This window comes from Oryctolagus cuniculus, chromosome 9 (genome assembly GCF_051225735.1).
Source record: "Oryctolagus cuniculus isolate XC-2025 breed Fujian yellow rabbit chromosome 9, ASM5122573v1, whole genome shotgun sequence".
Lineage (NCBI taxonomy): Eukaryota > Metazoa > Chordata > Mammalia > Lagomorpha > Leporidae > Oryctolagus > Oryctolagus cuniculus.
In genome coordinates this window covers 129242580-129261777 of record NC_142875.1, presented here as the reverse complement: position 1 = coordinate 129261777, position 19198 = coordinate 129242580, and the positions used below count along the sequence as shown (strand labels likewise).

At 44.2% G+C, this 19198-nt stretch overlaps 1 protein-coding gene across 4 annotated transcripts in view; it reads right to left on the bottom strand.

The window, feature by feature from the left end:
* Positions 1-19198, bottom strand: part of LOC103348950 (uncharacterized) — a 395863-nt gene that overhangs the window by 372360 nt on the left and 4305 nt on the right. For 2 of the 4 annotated variants that reach the window (XM_089303987.1, XM_089303988.1), the window contains one exon: positions 11054-11220. The gene's annotated coding sequence lies outside the window, so the exon portion shown is untranslated. Of the gene's footprint in view, positions 1-8331; positions 8433-9882; positions 10167-11053; positions 11221-19198 lie in introns of those variants that run through there. The other 2 variants (XM_089303990.1, XM_089303989.1) reach the window with 2 other exon arrangements.

The following is a 19198-nucleotide window of genomic DNA, read 5'->3' as shown; positions in this document are numbered from 1 at the left end:
AAAACCAGAAGGAGAAAGGGACTTAGAAGATCTCTGGAGGACTTTGAACTCCGAAAGCTTATAATTTTATAAAATTTTTGCATCAAAAGATTTCCAATGACCCCTTTAAGTATCTCCTATACTATCCTTTAGTCTTTCTTCATTTTCCTTTGCTTCTTCAGCATTCAGAAACTTTTTTAAGAAAATGATTTTTTATTTTTTAAATTGTTATTAACATAAAGACAAAAGACATCATGTATTTCATAGATACAATTTTAAGAACACAATCATACTTCCCTTCCTTTCTCAATCTTGCCTTCTCCTTTTTTCCTTATAATTTTCACAATTACATACTTTGAATTTTCTTTATAATCATAGGCTTACGCATGTGGAACTCTTAATCACATTTCTATCCTTCCCTTGACTTAATGAAATGTAATTGCCTTAAATACAAGCGATATTTAAGACCCCCTTACAAGGGTACATAGCATGGCCATTGCCCAACCCCCAAAACGCATTATTAGAATCAAAGCCATCATATTCATGCATTTACTCTAAAGTTTTTCCACTGGTGACAGTAGCTTTTTCTAATTCACACAAAGGGTCTCAGAGATTAGCAACAGCACTGGCACCAAGATGCACTCATTGGTGTGCTTCTCCTTTAGCAGTTCCTCCCATACCAGGTCACCGATGACCTAGGTTTCAGTAAATGAGGACTGAGGGCAGTAAGGAATAACCAGAAACGAAATGGTAGGTCAATGAGTTTACACACAATCTATTTAAAAAATGAAAGAACCAATGAAACTAATTGATCAGAACTATTACAATTTTTATCAGAACTGTGATTTTAAGGTTGAGATTAAACTGTCAGTAGCACATGAGAAAGTGAAGGCAAGAGGAAAGCTTGGGTTGGTTCCAGCCATGAGGGGCCATTGCTACCACCGGAAAAAGAAGATAAAACCTGTGAACTGGGGCTGCACCGCGGCTCACTAGGCTAATCGTCCGCCTGCGGCGTCGGCACACCGGGTTCTAGTCCCAGTCGGGGCGCCAGATTCTGTCCCGGTTGCCCCTCTTCCAGGCCAGCTCTCTGCTGTGGCCAGGGAGTGCAGTGGAGGATGACCCAAGTCCTTGGGCCCTGCACCCCATGGGAGACCAGGAGAAGCACCTGGCTCCTGCCATCGGATCAGCGCGGTGCACCGGCCGCAGCACACCGGCTGCAGCGGCCATTGGAGGGTGAACCAACAGCAAAGGAAGACCTTTCTCTCTGTCTCTCTCTCTCTCACTGTCCACTCTGCCTGTCAAAAAAAAAAAAAAAAAAAAAAAAAAAAAAAAACAACTGTGAACTGGCATAGAAGGCAAGTGAAGGAGAAAGGAAATGAAGCACTGTATCAAGATTTTGAGACCGAGTTTCTGAAAAACTGAGGGAGCCATGAGCTGCAGACAGTTTTCACAAAGTCCTGAAAAGGGCCAAATGTTGGTGGGAACAGACTTAGTCTTACTCAGCTATTAGTATTTGGAACGTCACCATCTTTCTTTCCCCTCTTTAACAAATGATCAGCACAATATCAACTAATTTCTTTGTTAGGCTTCCCAAATTTAAAAAAAAAAAAAAAAAAAAAGCCGACTCCCAACGCTACCTTTCCTCCACTTCTTCAGGCATGGTCTTTGCCAGACTCCTCCCTTAGTCTCATCCTCCACCCCACCGACAGCCAGGCACTCCCAAGACACAGACCTGATCCCGCCTCCTGTGTGCTCAACGACTTTCTCTACTACTGAAGAAAATAGAGTCTTCCACATTCTGTCCCCGTCTACTCTCACAACTTGACTTCATGCTTAGTGGGTACTTCATAGGTTTTAAGTAGCAATCAGAAATGAGATTGGAATCCTGGAAGTCTTATATGTCAGATCAATAAGTTTGCACTCAATTTATGAAGCAAATGGGGTAACCAATTAAACTATTTGAACAGAATTATTAAAACTTTGATAAAACAATAATTTTAAGATTATGATTAAACTGTCAGTACTAAATGAAAAACTTGAAAGCCAGATGAAACCTCGTTTTTTGGTTCATGGGGAAAGAAACATACAGAATGATTTGAAAAAACAATGATTATAAGCTGTAATAGAAAGTTTTATGCTCTAGGAGGCAGGCCAGGATGGCACAAGCTTGTTCAATCCATGTTAGCATCTAATTAGATTTTAAAAAATAACAAAAGATGAGGAAAAAAAGAAAATTTTCTCTTTTCAGCGGAGGGTGGGGGGATATGTCAAACAACTTCACAGGAAGTTGTAAAGATCCCAATATTTCAATCCAGGGACACTCTTAGTTTAAGGTAAAGCATTCTATCTTGGAACAATTTATAAATCAGAAGCTACTGAAAAATCCTCTTGATCCCCTCCCAATTATTCCCACATGAATGTGAAATGCAGAGACATTCTAGACTGATGCCTCATCAATTAGTCATTCATAAATGTTAGAACATTTAACTCAAAAATAGACGATAACTCATAAAAGTTCTCTTTGTTCGGTATTTCTGATCATTAAATTGTCTACAGCTGCAAGCCCGTGGCCTACCAGCTCAGCTGACTGCTGTTTTTAGTTTTTATGTGAATCGTCTCCCAACAGTTTTCTCAATGCATCTGCCCACTACTAAAGACTAAAGATTAGTCAGCCTTAAGGAGCTAAACAAAAGACTAGTTGTCTCCCCCAGTTAGAAAGTGGTAAAAGAAAATCTTAAATGTTCGTATTTCCTTTTATTGTCAGATTTTAGACGCACTGGATAGGCACAATGAATAAAAGATAAGGAAAATGACATTTGAAAAACAGAGAGGAAATTTAAAGTGTACTTCCTGTAGATGGGTAGATAGACTCAGCAGTTAGGCTAGTACAGGTGGCCTGTGACTAGTGGAGTATACAGGATGGTCTTTAAGTAAATCTGTTAGTTCCAACTACAAAATGATGGGCCCTGAGACCAAGAGTAATCCCATTTCCTCTGTGTCTTGTCTTTAGTGTTCTTCCTCTGCCAATGTTGTGAAGCACACAGTCCAAAACAGCTAAACACTGAGACTTCTCTTGTCCACACGCCCATCAATTGCCCAACTTCCTCTTTCTTTTGTTTGTAATCTGGGTGTGTCTCAGTACCTAGTAAATATATTTCTTAAAGTATGTATAACAAAATTTTAAAGACTTAGTCATAACTTCCATGCATACAGAATAAACATACGGTCACTGTTTAAAGAAATTCTTTGATGAATATTGTTATACGGTAAAAATACTGAGAGCTGGGGCCAGCGCTGTGGCGCATCTGGTAAAGCCGCTGCCTGCAGTGCCAGCATCCCATATGGGTGCCAGTTTGAGTCCTAGCTGCTCCTCTTCTGCTTCAGCTCTCTGCTATGGCCTGGAAAAGCAGTAGAACATGGCCCAAATGTTTGGACCCCTGTACCACGTGGGAGACCCAGAAGAAGCTCCTGGCTGCTGGATTCGGATTGGCACAGCTCCGGCTGCTGCAGCAATTTGGGGAGTGAACCATCAGCTGGAATACTTCTTTCTCTCTGCCTCTGCCTCTCTGTAACTCTGCCTTTCAAAAAAATAAATATCTGGCCGGCGCCGTGGCTCAATAGGCTAATCCTCCACCTTGCGGCGCCGGCACACCGGGTTCTAGTCCCGGTTGGGGCGCCGGATTCTGTCCCGGTTGCCCCTCTTCCAGGCCAGCTCTCTGCTATGGCCAGGGAGTGCAGTGGAGGATGGCCCAGGTGCTTGGGCCCTGCACCCCATGGGAGACCAGGAAAAGCACCTGGCTCCTGGCTCCTGCCAGGATCAGTGCGGTGCGCCGGCTGCAGCGGCGGCCATTGGAGGGTGAACCAACGGCAAAGGAAGACCTTTCTCTCTGTCTCTCTCTCTCACTGTCCACTCTGCCTGTCAAAAAAAAAAAAAAAAAAAAAATCTTTTTTAAAAAATTGTGAGAACTATCTATTGATTTTCCTCCTATATAATTTGATTTCAACTTAGTTACATGCAGTAGGATATATGTATAAACATTTTTGGTTTAGGAAATACACAAGACATTACGCACTGAAGGTTTGTGTCCCCCTCAAAATTCATACATTGAAACATTTTAAAAATATTTTTACTTGAAAGACAGAGTTACAGAAAAAGAGAGAGAAAGACAGAAAAAGAAAGATCTTCCATCCGCTGGTTCACTCCCCAACTGGTCCCAACATCCAGAGATGGGCCAGGTTGAAGCCAGGAGCCTGCAACTCCTTCTTGGTCTCCCACATGGGTGATGGGGCCAAACTACTTGAACCATCCTCCACTGCTTTCCCAGGTGCATTAGCAGAAAGCTGGATGGGAAATGGAGCAGCCAGGACTCAACCCAGTGTTGATATGGAAAGTCAGCGTCACAGGTGGCGGTTTAACACACTGCACCAAAATACCAGCCCCCACGTATGGAAAGTTTCACCTCCAAGGTGATGGTAACAGGAAGTGGAGCCTTCGGGATGATCAGATCATGAGAACAGAGCCCTCATGACTAGGATGAGTGCCCTCAAAAGGGAGCCCCACAGATCCCACTGGCTTGTCCACCCTGTGAGACCACAGTAAGGAAATGGCTGTGAGAAAGCTAGTCCTCCCCAGACACCAATCCCCTGGGACTTCCAGCTTCCAGAACTGTGAGCCATTAATTTCTGTTTTCATAAGCCATTCAGTGTATGCTAATTTGTTAAAGCCTGAACTCAGACACAAATGAACCAAACCTACTTCTATTGTGGTTGCTTTTTTTTAATCGAGATATTCCGAGCAGATTTCTAAGTTTAAGCTCACACAGATGGTCAGGAAGGGAGTCCTGACCTTCATCCCAGATTCACTTTCTTCCATCAGCCTGCAGAATTCTCGCTTCAGGCGAGTACGTAATGCTGTCTTGTTGGTGAGTCACTGTCTTGCTGGTGAGAAACACACCGGCAGTTTCCGTAATATTACCATGGTTTTTGCATACAGAGTTTATGTTTGGCTTTCCTTCACTTCACAGAAATCACCTGTTTCTAGAAACAACCAAACAAAAGTGTTTACACTGGAGAGTACCCAAGGGGTCAGGATCGAACTTCCTTTGTGTGTTTTTCAGTGTTTTAGCATTTCTGGTGAGTGAGGTATACCAGAACTAAAGAGTGCCTCTCCTAACTGACTGGAGAGAGGAACGTGGAAAACAACACCTTATTTACATTAAGTCATCAAAATACCAAAGTTGAGGTCCTCCATGAAAAGGGAAATGCCTTCAAGAACCACTGGGTGTCGCCACTGCAGCTCCTTGCGGCTCCTGAGGTTAGAAAAGCTGGCTCCTTAGAAGGGCAGGCAAAAAGGGGCAAACAACTGTTTAGTAATGGACAAAGGTAAGGCTGTTCCAGGTTTCATTCGGGCCACTCTGCCATGCGTATTTTTCTTGCTCTGCAGGAAGAAGGGCCTTCAGTAAAGGAGCCCAGCAAACACTGCCGAACAAAGGCAAACACAGAGGTGCATCAAAACTCATCTGAAGACCTTTGTAAAAACACTGGACTCCACCCCAGATCTACAGAATCAAAACTCTCTGGTGGGGTACAGGCACTTATATGCTTATAAAGTTCTCAAAGTGATTCAGAATATCAGTAATGTGTAGAATGCCCTCTTCTACCTTGCCCAACACCATTCCTAACTTAAAACAGTAGAGAACATGAGCTGAGCTGACAGCCCACGGAACAATTTTACATTTTCACATCCTCATACACCACTCAGAATGAGTATTTTGAAAGTATATGGGGCCGGCGCCGTGGTGCAGTAGGTGAATCCTCCGCCTGAGGCGCTGGCATCCCATATGGGTGCCAGTTCTAGTCCCGGCTGCTCTTCATCCAATCCAGCTCTCTGCTATGGCCTGGGATAGCAGTAAAAGGTGGCCCAAGTGCTTGGGCCCCTGCACCCACATGGGAGACCAGGAGGAAGCACCTGGCTCCAGGCTTCAGATCAGCGCAGCTGCGGCCATCGCAGCCATTTGGGGAGTGAACCAACGGAAGGAAGACTTTTCTGTCTCTCCCTCTCACTATCTGTAACTCTACCTTTCAAATAAATAAATAAAAATCTCAAAAAAAAAAAAGCACATTATTCCTCACTCAACCTAGCTTGCTTGCTTTCTTTATTGGTGAAAATTTATTTACCGGAAAGTCAAAGTTACAGACAGAGGGGCGGAGAGAAGAGAGAGAAGGTGAGAGAGAGAGAGAGAGGGAGAGAGAGACTTTCCATCTGCTGGTTCACTCCTCAGATGGCTGCAACAGTGGGGCTGGGCCAGGCCTAAGCCAGGAGCTTCATCCAGGTCTCCCACACGGGTGCAGAGGCCCAAACACTTGGGCCATCTTCCACTGCTTTCCCCAGGCATGTTGGCAGGGAGCTGGATCAGAAGTGGAGAGGTTGGGACCCAAACCAGTGCCCATATTGCATGCAGCATCATTACTGGGTACATCACAACACCAGCCCCAAACCCTTCTTCTTTCATTTTCTTTCTTGCCTTCATGTCACCTATTTATTTCTCTCTTCTTTAAATTTCATATAGTACAGACTCCTTAAAAGGCAATAATTATATATGCTGCAGTATTCATATAAGGGTACTTCGAAAAGTTTGTGGGAAATGGAATAGAAAGGGAAGTTTCAGGGCAGGCATTTGGTGCAGTGATTAAGATGGTTAACGTGCTGCTTGGGAAGCCTACACCACACACGGGAGTGCCTGGGTTTGAATCCCAGCTTCACTTCCAATTCCAGGTACCTGCTAATGTGTACCCTGGGAGACAAAAGGAAATGACTCAAGTGCTTGTGCCCCTGCCACCCGCACAGGAGACCAGGATGGAGTTCTAGCTCCTGGCCTCAGCTTGGGCAAGCATTGGCAGTTGTGAGCATTTGCGTAGTGAAGCAGAAGACTGGAGGTCTCTGTCTCTGTAGCCCTTTCAAATAAAATGAAAATAATTTTTAAATGTTGAAAATTCAATGCAAAAACCTTGAGATCCAGGCATAGTTGTTTCCTAACATGTATTTTCTTTATACTAATTTATTTATTTATCTGAAAGGCGGAGCCATAGAGAGGAAGAGACAGAGACTGAGAGAGAGGTCTTCCATCCACTGATTCACACCCCAAATGGCTGCAATAGCCTGAGTTGGGCTGATCCAAAGCCAGGAGCCAGGAGCTTCATCCAGTTCTCCCACATGGGGGCAGGAGCCCAAGCACTTGGGCCATCCTCTGCTGCCTTCCCAGGGGTATTAGCAGGGAGCTGGATCGGAAGTGGAAATGAATACAGGATGCTGGGGCTGCTAACCAGCTGAGCCACAGCACCGGCCCCTTTTGAAGACCCCCCCCACACTCACCCCCATATATGTATTTTCAAACAGGAAGAAAGAAGAGCTGGTCCCACAGCCCTTTCCTTTTCAATCCTCCCTTCTACGACAAGTGCTAATGGCAGCCTCAGCATTGTTTCCAATAAAAACAAACTCCTTTGGCTGGCCAGTCACATCCTGGATCCTGTGTGAGATGTGCCATGGGGCAGGTGTTTGGCACCGCAGATAAGTCACAACTGCATCCCATACAAGTGTGCCTGGTTTGAGTCCTGGCTCTCTGCTCCCAATCCCACTTGCTGCTAGTGCATACTCTAGCAGGCAGCAGTGGTGTTTCAAGGAGTCCCTGAAGTCCCTGCAGCCCGCACAGGAGACCCAGGCGGAGTTCCCGGCTCTTGGCTTCAGCCTGGCTCAACCATGACTACTGCTGGCATCTGGGGAATGAACCAGTAGACAGATGATCTCTATCTCTTTGCCTTTGTGCCTTTAAAATAAATAAATAAATAAATAAATAAAATGCTAACCCCAACCCCCTCTTACCCCTCTCACTCAAAAAAAAAAAAAAGGTTTCACACGCACGTGCATTTATTTGCTCACAAAGCCCTGTGTGAATATTACCATCAACATACCTTCATACGTGAAGAAATTGAGGCCAAAATATTACCTCCTCCACGCCAAAAACTCAGTCCTGAAATCCAAAATCCTAACATACATACCTTGTGTGGTTTTCGCTCTCCCTTTTAGAAGCTGCTTTGGGTTATCAGAACATCACCTTGCCACTGACCAACTTCTTAAATGTGTAAGGAGATGACTTCATGGAAAAGTAAGATAAGGGTTCAGTGTAAAGCCCCCGTCATGACATCACACACAAGCTGCTTAATGAGTCATTTTTGTTTCTGGTTTCCAAGGAGGGAGGCCAGCGCCAAAGCATAGAACTGCAAGCTTAGGACTTTCCCCAAAATGTTGCTGAGGGAGGGACAGAAATGCCTAACTCTTGGACAAAGAACTCAATTAGTGACTCCCACCTGAGGCTGATGACAAATTGAAGGGTTCATAGCTTTTTAGTTGGTAAATCTTGGGTTCTTTTAGCCACGCTGGGTGTATTTCAGCTGTTCTGTAGGAAACGTCAACAATCTCAAGTTTCTTTCTTGCTTTTAGACTTCAAAAGAGATTTTGTGACTAAAAACAGACTCACCCAACTGATCATTTATGTAAGAAATACTGATTTGATTTTAGCATACTCCCTAATTCTGCCTTCTTCCTGACACAACAACTAGGAAGAATATCAAAGCAAAAACTGCATTGCTCAGTCTGATAATAGCCAAAATAATGATTACACTAGCACTAGATACTAGAAACACAGCCAACAGAAAGAAAACAGATCGCGCTCCTTTTGCTTATTTGAGTAAAATTCAGAAAGAAATTATGTGCCCTGCTGAGTGCCAGGGCCTGTATCTGTTGATAATCCAGCCATGACTTTTTTAAATTGAAGTGAAATTCTCAAAACATAAAAATAACAATGGCAAAGTGAGCAGTTCAATAGCATTAATTGAATCACAATGTTTTATAATCGCCCTTTTTTTTTTTTTTTTTTGGACAGGCAGAGTTAGAGAGAGAAAGAGACAGAATGGTCTTCCTTTTCCGTGGGTTCACCCCCCAAATGGCCGCTACGGCTGGCACACTGCACCAATCCGAAGCCAGGAGCCAGGTGCTTCTTCCTGGTCTCCCATGGGGTGCAGGGCCCAAGCACTTGGGCCATCCTTCACTGCACTCCCGGGCCACAGCACAGAGCTGGACTGGAAGAGGAATAACAAAGACAGAATCCAGCGCCCCAGCTGGGACTAGAACCCGAGGTACTGGCACCGCAGGCAGAGGATTAGCCTAGTGAGCTGCGGCGCCGGCAGTCACCCTATCTAACTAGCTCCAAAATAATCTCACCACCCTAAAAGGAAACCCTACATCCATGGGATAGTTAGCACCATTCCTTTCTTCCCTAAGGCAAACACCTGGCAACCACCAATCTGTTTCCCATCTCCATGTATTTATCTATTCCGCATGTTTCATTTAGATGGAATCATACGACTTTTTTGTCTGGCTTATTTTTACTTAGTATGATGTTTTCAAGATTAATCCGTGTTGTAGCGTACTTCATTATTTTTGAGAGAGAGAAAGCGAGCTTCTATCCACTGTTTCACTCTCCAAATAGCTGCAATAGCCGGGGCTGGGCCAGTTGATATCATGGGGCCGGTGCTGTGGCATAGTGGGCTAAGCCTCCACCTGCAGTGCTGGCATCCCATATGGGTGCCGGTTTGAGTCCCGGCTGCTCCTCTTCCGATCCAGTGCTCTGCTACGGCCTGGGATAGGTCCCCGGCTTCCAATCAGCCCAACTCCAGCCATTGCAGACATTTGGGGAATAAACCAGCAGATGATAAACTTCTCTGCCTCTCAAATAAAATGAATAAATCTTAAAAAAAAAAAAGTGATACCACATGAAAAGCAGTTTCCAGTTTTGCCAGAAACTCAAGCACACAAACCTTCTCCTCAAGAGAGCCCACTCTTGTACATGTAGAAGTTCTTCATGTGTCCTTCAAATTTATCACCCAGAATTTTTAAAAGGCACATACTTGAAGGCCAATATTTAATAAAATTAATAATCTTTACTTTCCATCAAAGGCACTTTTAAATGAAACTGGTATTTTCTTTTCTGCGGCAAGTATGCAGCGATGAAGAATACAATCGCTGGGCCGGTGTTGTGGTCCAGCAGTTAAAGGCATCACTTTTGACGCCTGCATTCCATGTTGGAACAACTGGCTCCAGTACCAGCTCCTGTGCTTCTGAGTCCAGCTTCCTGTAACAGACACCTGGACGTCAGCAGGTGATGGCCCAGGTGCTTGTCTCCCAGCCACCCACCTGGGACACCCCTGTGGAGTCCCAGCTTCCTGACTCCGGCCTGGTGCGGCCTTAGCTGTTGCAGGCACTGGGCAATGAAACAGTGGATAGAAGATCTCTTTCTGGCTCCATGTCTCTGCCTTTCAAATAAATAAATAAATTCAAAACTTTCTACCAAAAAAAGTTCATTGAAAAATGAACATTTCTCTGAAAATAAAGGAATACAGTGACTATTAGTCTGTGGTGGGGCCACTGATGTGCCAACAATTTTACACACCATTGCTTTCCACCATCAGTGCAAGAGTCAACACACTGAAGAAGGTACCACTGTGTTGTAGCAGGTAGGGCTGGCTGTGGTGCCAGCATCCTATGTGGGCACCAGCTTCAGACCTGGCTACTCCACTTCTGATCCAGCTCCCTGCTGACGCACTGGGAAAATTATCGGAAAACAGTCCAAGCATTTGGACCATAACACCCATGTGGGAGACCTGGAAGAAGCTCCTGGCTCCTGGTTTGGATTGGCTAGCTTTGGCCTTTGCGGCCATCTAGGGAGTGAACTAGAGAAGGGAAGATCTCTCTCTCTCTCTCTCTCTCTCTTTCTCTCTCTGTAACTCTGCCTTTCAAATAAATAAATAAAGCTTTTTTAAAAAAAAAAAGTAGATAGTCTCTGTATTATCATAAAAATAATTTTACTTTGCAAGACTCTCTGAAAGGGCCTCAGCTTTTTTTAAGGACAAGACTAGAAGTTTGGGATTCCCAAGAAAATCAGTAGAAAAGCTATTCTCTTTTGCAAATGTTGGCAGTGTTAAAAGCTAAAGAAGAGAGAAAAATGAAAAGCAGTCTTACCTCATCCCACATGGAGGTGCCTTGGTTTGAGTCCCAGCCCAGATCCCAATTCCAGCATCCTGCTAATGAGCACCTGGGAGGCAGCAGTGACAGTTTGAGCAATTAGGTTCCTCCACCCGCAAGAATGAGTTCTTCTTTCCGGGTTTCCCTCTGGCCCACCTCAGCCACTGCAGGCAAAGGGAAACAAACCTGTGGTGAAGAGATTTCCTTCTCTGCCTCTCAAATGAATTAAATTCTAATTAGATGATTGTTAAAGAAGTTAAGAATCATAAACTAGTGATTCTTAGTGATTTTGTAACTATTTTAAAATTTACTTGAAATGAATGAAGTTGACCATCCTTTCATTTGATTAATGTTTATAGCGATTACCTATTTTCCTGCTGAACTGTGGTCTTCATACTTCTTACTTGTTGAACTCTACTTTGTGGAACATTAAGCCTCTGACTATAATGTAAATTTAAAATGTTATCTCTAAAATTAAAATTAAATTTTGTTAAATTTTAATTATTAAATGAGTTGAGCTTTAACATACACACATGATTGAGAGTCCTATTAGCATTCTTTTTACCCATAATTCCTGCACCACAGCTGTGGCATCTCAGTTTACTAAACCACCTCTACTTTCTTATCCCTTGCAGATCATTCCAGAGACTCTAAGTAGATTAGTATCTCAGAGTCACGCCTCTGAGCATCGTGGCTTCCCAAGAACTTTCTGTGACTTTCCACTGGCTTCTGCAGTTTTCTCAGAGATTTAAGGGGACATTTCCTCCTTTAGCCCATTATGTCCCTTTGTCCTATTTAGGACACCTGTAAAAATTTAAATTGAGCAATAAATACGCCACTTATGGTAACCTGGAAATAAATATTACGTCATTGAAATACTCAGCGAATTGAAAACTTGGCTCCTAATGGGTTAGAAGAATGTTCATACATTACTAATAGGTGAGAAGTAATTTGTAAAAAGTCCAAAATCATAACACTGAAGATCTTTGGAGTTTGGGCTTCAACCAAATTTCTCCCTTATGATCCACTAACCCTTTTCACCTGTGGTTCTGAAAATTAGCTCCTCATTAGAATCCCTTTGAAAAGTTTTCCAGGCTACAGATTCCAGCCCTCAGCCCTCAGAGATTCTGACTTAACTGATGTGCAATGGAGCCCAGGAATTGGCTAATTTTTTAAAATTCCCTCTTTAACATTCAGCTGAGTCTGCTAACACTGCCCTGAATGAGCCTAGTCAGACTGGTTTGCCTATCAGGCTTACAACTGCCACGCTCCTCCACCTCCATACTTGGACTATCCACCCTCTGACACCTTCTACCCACTTTCCACCTACCCTCCCCATGACCCGGCTCATCTAACACCCAGCTCCTTCTCCGCAAATATCCTTCCTGATTGCACCAACCTGTTTACCCTTCCAATTTAGCTGGCACATTATCCTGTACCACCTCCTTTATTGTGGCTTTGAATCTTTTTTGACATGCTAATGTTATTTAACTTTCATTTCCCTGTCTACATGAAAAAGTTCCTTCAGGCCAAGAATGTGCCTGTCTGGATATCAAGTTCCTAGCTACTGTTTTGAATATTGCTGCTGCAAAATAATGTTCCTAGGTCAGGTGAAGACACCCACATCCCATATCAGAGTGCCGGAGTCTGATACCCAGCTCTGGCTCCCAATTCTGCTCCTTGCTCGTGCAGATCCTGGGAGCCAGCGATAATAGCTCAAGGAATTGTGTCTCTGTCACCCACATGGGAAACCTAGATGGACTTCCCTCCCTGTTTTGGCTATCCCAACCCTGGCTGTTAGAGGCATTTAGGGAGTCAATCAGTGGATTGGGAGCTCCTTCTCTAACTCTAAAATAAAAGTTGATAAGAACTAGGGGCAGGAGCTGTGCAGTGGCATCCCGTATGGGTGCTAATTCACATGCTGGCTGCTCCACGTTTGATCCAGCTCTCTGCTAATGGCCTGGGAAGAGCAGGAAAAGATATTCTAAGTTTTTTGGCCCCTGCCATCCATGTGGGAGACCTAGAAGTGGTTCCTGGCTTCTGCCCAGCCCAGTGCTATCCTGGTCACTGCAGCCACCTGGGGAATGAACCAGAAGATGGAAGAGATACCTCTGTGTGTGTGTGTGTAATTCTAACTTTCAAAATAAATAAATAATAAAATAAATAAAGTACCAACTTTCAAAAAACTAACATAATCCTACTTTACTGCACACATTTAAAAATTCTCAAACATACAAGTTAATATTTAGCATTCACTTAGTACTTCATGATTTATAAATAATTGTTACATCTGTTATTTCCCTTGTCACAGTAACCCTATTAAATATGTTCTATTTATTACCCTCATCTTCAAGTCAGGTATCTAAGGTTTAGAGAAGTGTAATAACATAATCAAGGGTTAACAAGTGTTAAGAGGCAGAGTAAGGAGAATAATTCAGGTTTATCTAACTCTAGGGTCTATGCTTTTTTTTTTTTTTAAAGATTTATTTATTTATTTGAAAGTCAGAGTTACATAGAGAGAGGAGAGGCAGAAAGAGCGAGGTCTTCCATCTGATGGTTCACTCCCCAAATGGCCTCAACGGCCGAATCTGCATCGATCCGAAGCCAGGAGCCAGGAGCTTCCTCCGGGTCTCCCACATGGGTGCAGGGGTCCAAGGACTTGGGCCATCTTCTACTGCTTTCCCATGCCATAGCAGAGAGCTGGATCGGAAGCGAAGCAGCCGGGTTTCAAACCAGCGCCCTTATAGGATGCCAGCACTGCAGGCCAGTGCGTTAACCCGCTGCGCCACAGCACCGGCCCCATGGGGTCTATACCTTACACCAATATGCTACTTGTATGTTTATTTATGTGTCATGTATTTATCACTCATTTTCAGTCCCATGGTTTTTATTTCAATATCTCATATGTACAAGTAAACATAAAACAAGGGCTAGTGTTAAGCTGCCACTTGGGAGACCTGCATCCCATATCAGAGCATGGGTTCAAGTCCCAGTTCCTCTGTTTCCTATACAGCTTCCTGCTAATACACCTGGGAAGGCAGAGGATGATGGCACAAGTACTTGGGCCCCTGCCACCCAAATGGGAGACCAAGGACAGAGTTCCTGGTGATGTGGGTTAGGCAAGTAGATAGATAGATATGCTGAGCTGCAGCTGCATGTAAGCCACAAGCCCTGGCCTCATGCTCGCTGATCAGAACTGCCCTCTTCCCTGTATGCTTCCTTTACCTGGGAGGGGAGGAGCCATGACAATAGCCACACCCATTCTGACTTTAAAAAAAGAGGCCAGTAATGGGGAAAGGGCCCTTCTTTCTTCGCAGACCAACAGGAGATGTTAATGTGCCTTCTGTCTCTACTTCTCAGTCCACTCTTCATCTATGCCCATGTGTGTGTGTGTTTGCTTTCTCACCTTTTAAATAAACTTTATCAGTTTGTGTACCACATATGTGCCTGTACATAGAATGCTTCTCTAAATAGAAGGCAAGGACTGGAAGTAAAAATTAGACCCCATTTCTCTCACTTCACTGGCTCCTGGTTTCAGCCTGATCCAGCCCTGCTTGTTGAACTAACACATGGGAGATCTCTCTCCCTCTCTCTCTGTCACTCTGCCTTTCAAACAACTAAATCTTTGTTAACAACTAAACATAAAGCAGGCATTTGTATTCTGGACACCAGGTTGAACTCTTTAAAACTGTTAGTATTAGATTCACAGAGGGCGCAAACAGAGGGTCCTGAGGATTCCAGCGGTGGACAGGAAGCATGGAGTAGACTCAGAGGAGGAGTAGGAATAAGCTGGAAACCAGAGGAGACGAACCCCCACCACTTAGGCGGTGAGGAGAATTTCTGGCCTGGGTGCTTCTGCGTGTTTGCACACAGGAGTCCCACGTGGTGAGATAAGGCCAGCTCCCAGGTGGAGCTGAGGAGGAAGATCTTGGAATTCCAGGGTAATTAGCACTGCCTTGATCCCTTCCGCAATGGAGAGTTCACCAGCTATTTCCTTATTCAAGTCCTTCCCTGATAATAGCTTTGAAATTTGGTTTATTGTGTCAATAATTGCTGTGTTACTCATGGCTCAAAAGTCTGAAATATTGGCCTGGCTCATCCAACCCCCGGCACATTCTGTGAACCAGGTTCATAGAGGTAGCTGGGATCTTAGCACTTTCTTCTTCATGGCCTCTCGGGCATTGACCAAGGCAGCCACCAGGAATCTCATTTGACTTGGGTTCTATGGCCACAGATTTCTCTTCAAAGTTTCCTGATACCTGAGATCACACATTTTAAGCTTAAAAAGAACGGAAACTTTAGAACAGAGTCTAAATTTGATTCTAAATCGAGGGGAAACACGGGGGAATTTCAGTCTCTGGGAAAGAATGGATTGTGAAGATAAAACAAGTGACCTCGGGGAGTCAGAAGTGCCCGTTCTGTCTAGACCTGCCCCTGAAACCAGGAAAATCCAGAGCTTCCCAAAAGGTCTTTGCCCTTCAGAGGATTGCCAAAGAAGCCCTAACCAGAAGGGGGTGGCTCTGGGAGATGTGCCAGGACCAGCAATAAAGCTCTGAGAGGCAGGTTCCAGGATCAAAAGAAATTGTGAAAACAGGGGATTGCTCAACCTTACCTTCACTTAACACAGTTACTCACAGCATTAAGTAAAATAATGATAATGATAATGATATAAGTATCAGAATCTCATCTTTCATTAGGTACCATCTGTCAGAAAAATACAAAACAGGTTTATACACACATCTAAACTATATTTTTTAAAAAGAACTAAAATTAAAATGCTTCTGCTATCTATTTAATAAATAATATGATCTTATTGTGTACATATGGATGGATTTTAATCACCAGAGATAACTTGGTGAACAAGAAATGATTGTTGTTTGCATAAATACTTGTTTCTAAGAGTTATTTAAACAAATCTGAATGACAGGAAGAAGTCAATCCCATGAAGATTTATGGAAGGCACATTCCTGGAAGAGGAATATATTTCATCAGAAATAAGGAAGGGCACTCCAATCCCTGAACCTCGCCCAAACAATTATTTATTTTAGAGGAGGAGAAAGGGAAAAAGAGAGAGAGAGAGAGAGAGAGACTCACCCACCCACTGGTTCACTCCCTAAATGCCTCCAACAGCCAGAGTTGCCTCAGGCCAAAGCCTGGAACCCAGAACTCAATCCAGGTTTTCCTAGTAGGTGGCAGGAACCCAACCACTTGAGCTGGAACAAGAAGCGGAGGTAGGATTCTAACCTTGGCACTCTGATACCGGATGCGAGCATCCCAAGTGGCATCTTAATAACTAGACAAAAAGCCCACACCATTGTCAATTTTTAAATTAGGGTCCATGCTGAAAACCTAATAAGAGAACAGAATGTAACGGGATAATATAAAATATAAAATAATGTGGTTACATTAATAATCTCCTGGAATATAACAATTATATTTCAAGGAAATAGCCTACTTTTTACTATTGTAAAGATTTTAGGTAATTTTTCTTATAAACAGCAAGTACATTTTCTACAAATCCCTTTTGAGCTTCACTTGTGTACTTTATTAATATTCGTCAATATTAATGAGCATATTCTTTTTTATTTTTATTTATTTATTTATTTTTTTGACAGGCAGAGTGGACAGTGAGAGAGACAGAGACAGAGAGAAAGGTCTTCCTTTGCCGTTGGTTCACCCTCCAATGGCCGCTGTGGCCCACGCACCACGGCCGGTGCACCGCGCTGATCCGATGGCAGGAGCCAGGTGCTTCTCCTGGTCTCCCATGGGGTGCAGGGCCCAAGCACCTGGGCCATCCTCCACTGCACTCCCTGGCCACAGCAGAGAGCTGGCCTGGAAGAGGGGCAACCGGGACAGAATCTGGCGCCCCAACCGGGACTAGAACCCGGTGTGCCGGCGCCGCTAGGCGGAGGATTAGCCTAGTGAGCCGCGGCGCCGGCCTTAGTGAGCATATTCTGAATAAAATGCAGGATGACTGCAGCGCAAGCACCGGTGACTTCACTGACTTCACTGACTTCACGGTGAAGGAGCTGGAACTCCACCCACTGCTGAGGCAACAGAGCTGGCAGAGACTGCGTCACATCCAGCAAAATGTCCAGGCACCTCAAGGTGCCCCAGCTGGAGCTCCATGGATACAGCAGGTAGAGAGCTCAGCTGGGACCAGGAGTGTGTCTAATCATGGCTAAGTCATAACTCCGTACTTTGTCTTAGTTCCTTCAGCCATCAAAAGGAAGTTATAATCTTGCGAGTTCCTGAGAGATGTGCCAGTTCCGAATAACCATACCTGTCCTTTTACTGAGCACCAAGGGTGTTCAGTGGTTTGCCAAGATGACCACAATGTCTCCTTCCATCCCTGCATCCATACCCCTTCTAATCAGCTTAGTGGTTCTCCCGTGGAAGGTACTGTCCCTTTGTCTCTACCGCTAGGGAGGAAATCACTCTACCACTCTTTGGTGATGTTTTAAATTGTGGGAGAGAAAAACAGGGGAAGGAGGAGTGTGAATAGGTTTAAAATCTGAGCCAGTTGATTGGCAATGTTTTCCACATATGAAATATAATATAGAAGTTTTTAGAATTTTGAGGAAATAGTAGAGAAAAAAGTAGATAAATTTAAAAAGCAAATTATTTGTGAATGACTATACACTTACAGGTACATCATTAATCTTACATTCAATTTCTAAACAATTCAAAAAATTAAAACAATGATTTTTTTAAAGACTTATTTATGTATTTCAAAGACAGAGTACCAGAGAGGAAGAGAAACAGTCCTCAATGGCCACAATGGCAGGCCAAATCCAAGAACCAGGAACTCCATTCCAGTCTTCCTCGTGGGTGGCAGCAGCTCAAGGACTTGGACCATCTTTTGCTGCTTTCTCAGGCACATTAGCAGGGAACTAGATTGGAAGTGGAGCAGCCGGTACTGGAACCAGCACTCATATGGGATGCCTGCATTTGCGGAGGCTTAATCCACTATGCCACAACACTAGCCCAAAAAGTACAATAATTATCAAACAATGCATACACTGAGGTGCTAGATTTCCTGCAAGGTTATAAAACTCAAACTAGGGGCCAATGCTGCGGTCCAACAGGTTAAGTAAGGCCCTGGCCTGCAGCACCAGCATCCCATATAAGACCCTGCTAATGCACCTGGGAAAGCAGTGGAGAACAGTCCAGGTCCTCGAGTCCCTGTACCTGGAAGCTCCCAGCTCCTGGCTTTGGATTGGCTCAGCTGCGGCCATTGTGGCCATTTATGGGAGTGAACCAGGGAATGGAAGATTTCTCCCTCTCTGTCCCTAAGTTTCTCTGTACTCTGTCTTTCATATAAATAAAATAAAATCTTTAAACAAAGAAATAAAACTCAATCTTAGGGAGCTTCTCTGACAATGTCATAGCTGAGAAATCACTACACACTGTGCTCCCAGAGGTAACAGAATCACTTTGGCATTTTGCTTCAGCCCATGTTTCCTCCTTCTGGATCATTCCTTTTGCTTGCATGTACCTGGACCCACTCAGGCCCCTAATTAACCAACATACCTATAGGTAAGACATTACAGGCCACTCACTATTTATTTACTTTTTAAAGATTTATTTTTATTTATTTGAAAGAGTTTCAGAGAGAGGTAGAGCCAGTAGGGAGGGGAAGAGAGAGAGAGCGAGAGCCAGAGAGAGATCCTCCATCCTGTGGTTCACTCCCCAAATGACCACAACAGCCAAAGCGGAGCTGTTCTGAAGCCAGGAGCCACAAGATTTTTCTGGGTCTCCCATGCAGGTGTAGGTGCCCAAAGACTTAGGCCATCTTCTACTGCTTTCCCAGGCCATAGCAGAGAGCTGGATGGGAAGTAGAACTGGCGCCTATAGGATGCCGGCACTACAGGCCAGGGCTTTAACCGGCTGCATCACCAGTGCAGGACCCATACTCACTTCTCATTAAGCACCTGCCGGGTGCTGGGCTTATGGCAGGGACAAGAAAGTGTGGATCATGGTCTCTAATACAGCACAAATGCCTGGCAAAACTCCACCACACTGTTCCCTCCCTTCAGCTTCTCTGGCCACGGGTAGAAAAGATCTGCCAGCCATTGGTGCAGCAGCTGTGGTCCTCTGTCCTGGGGTAATTGTTTCAACTGATGTTCCATGCTCAAACTC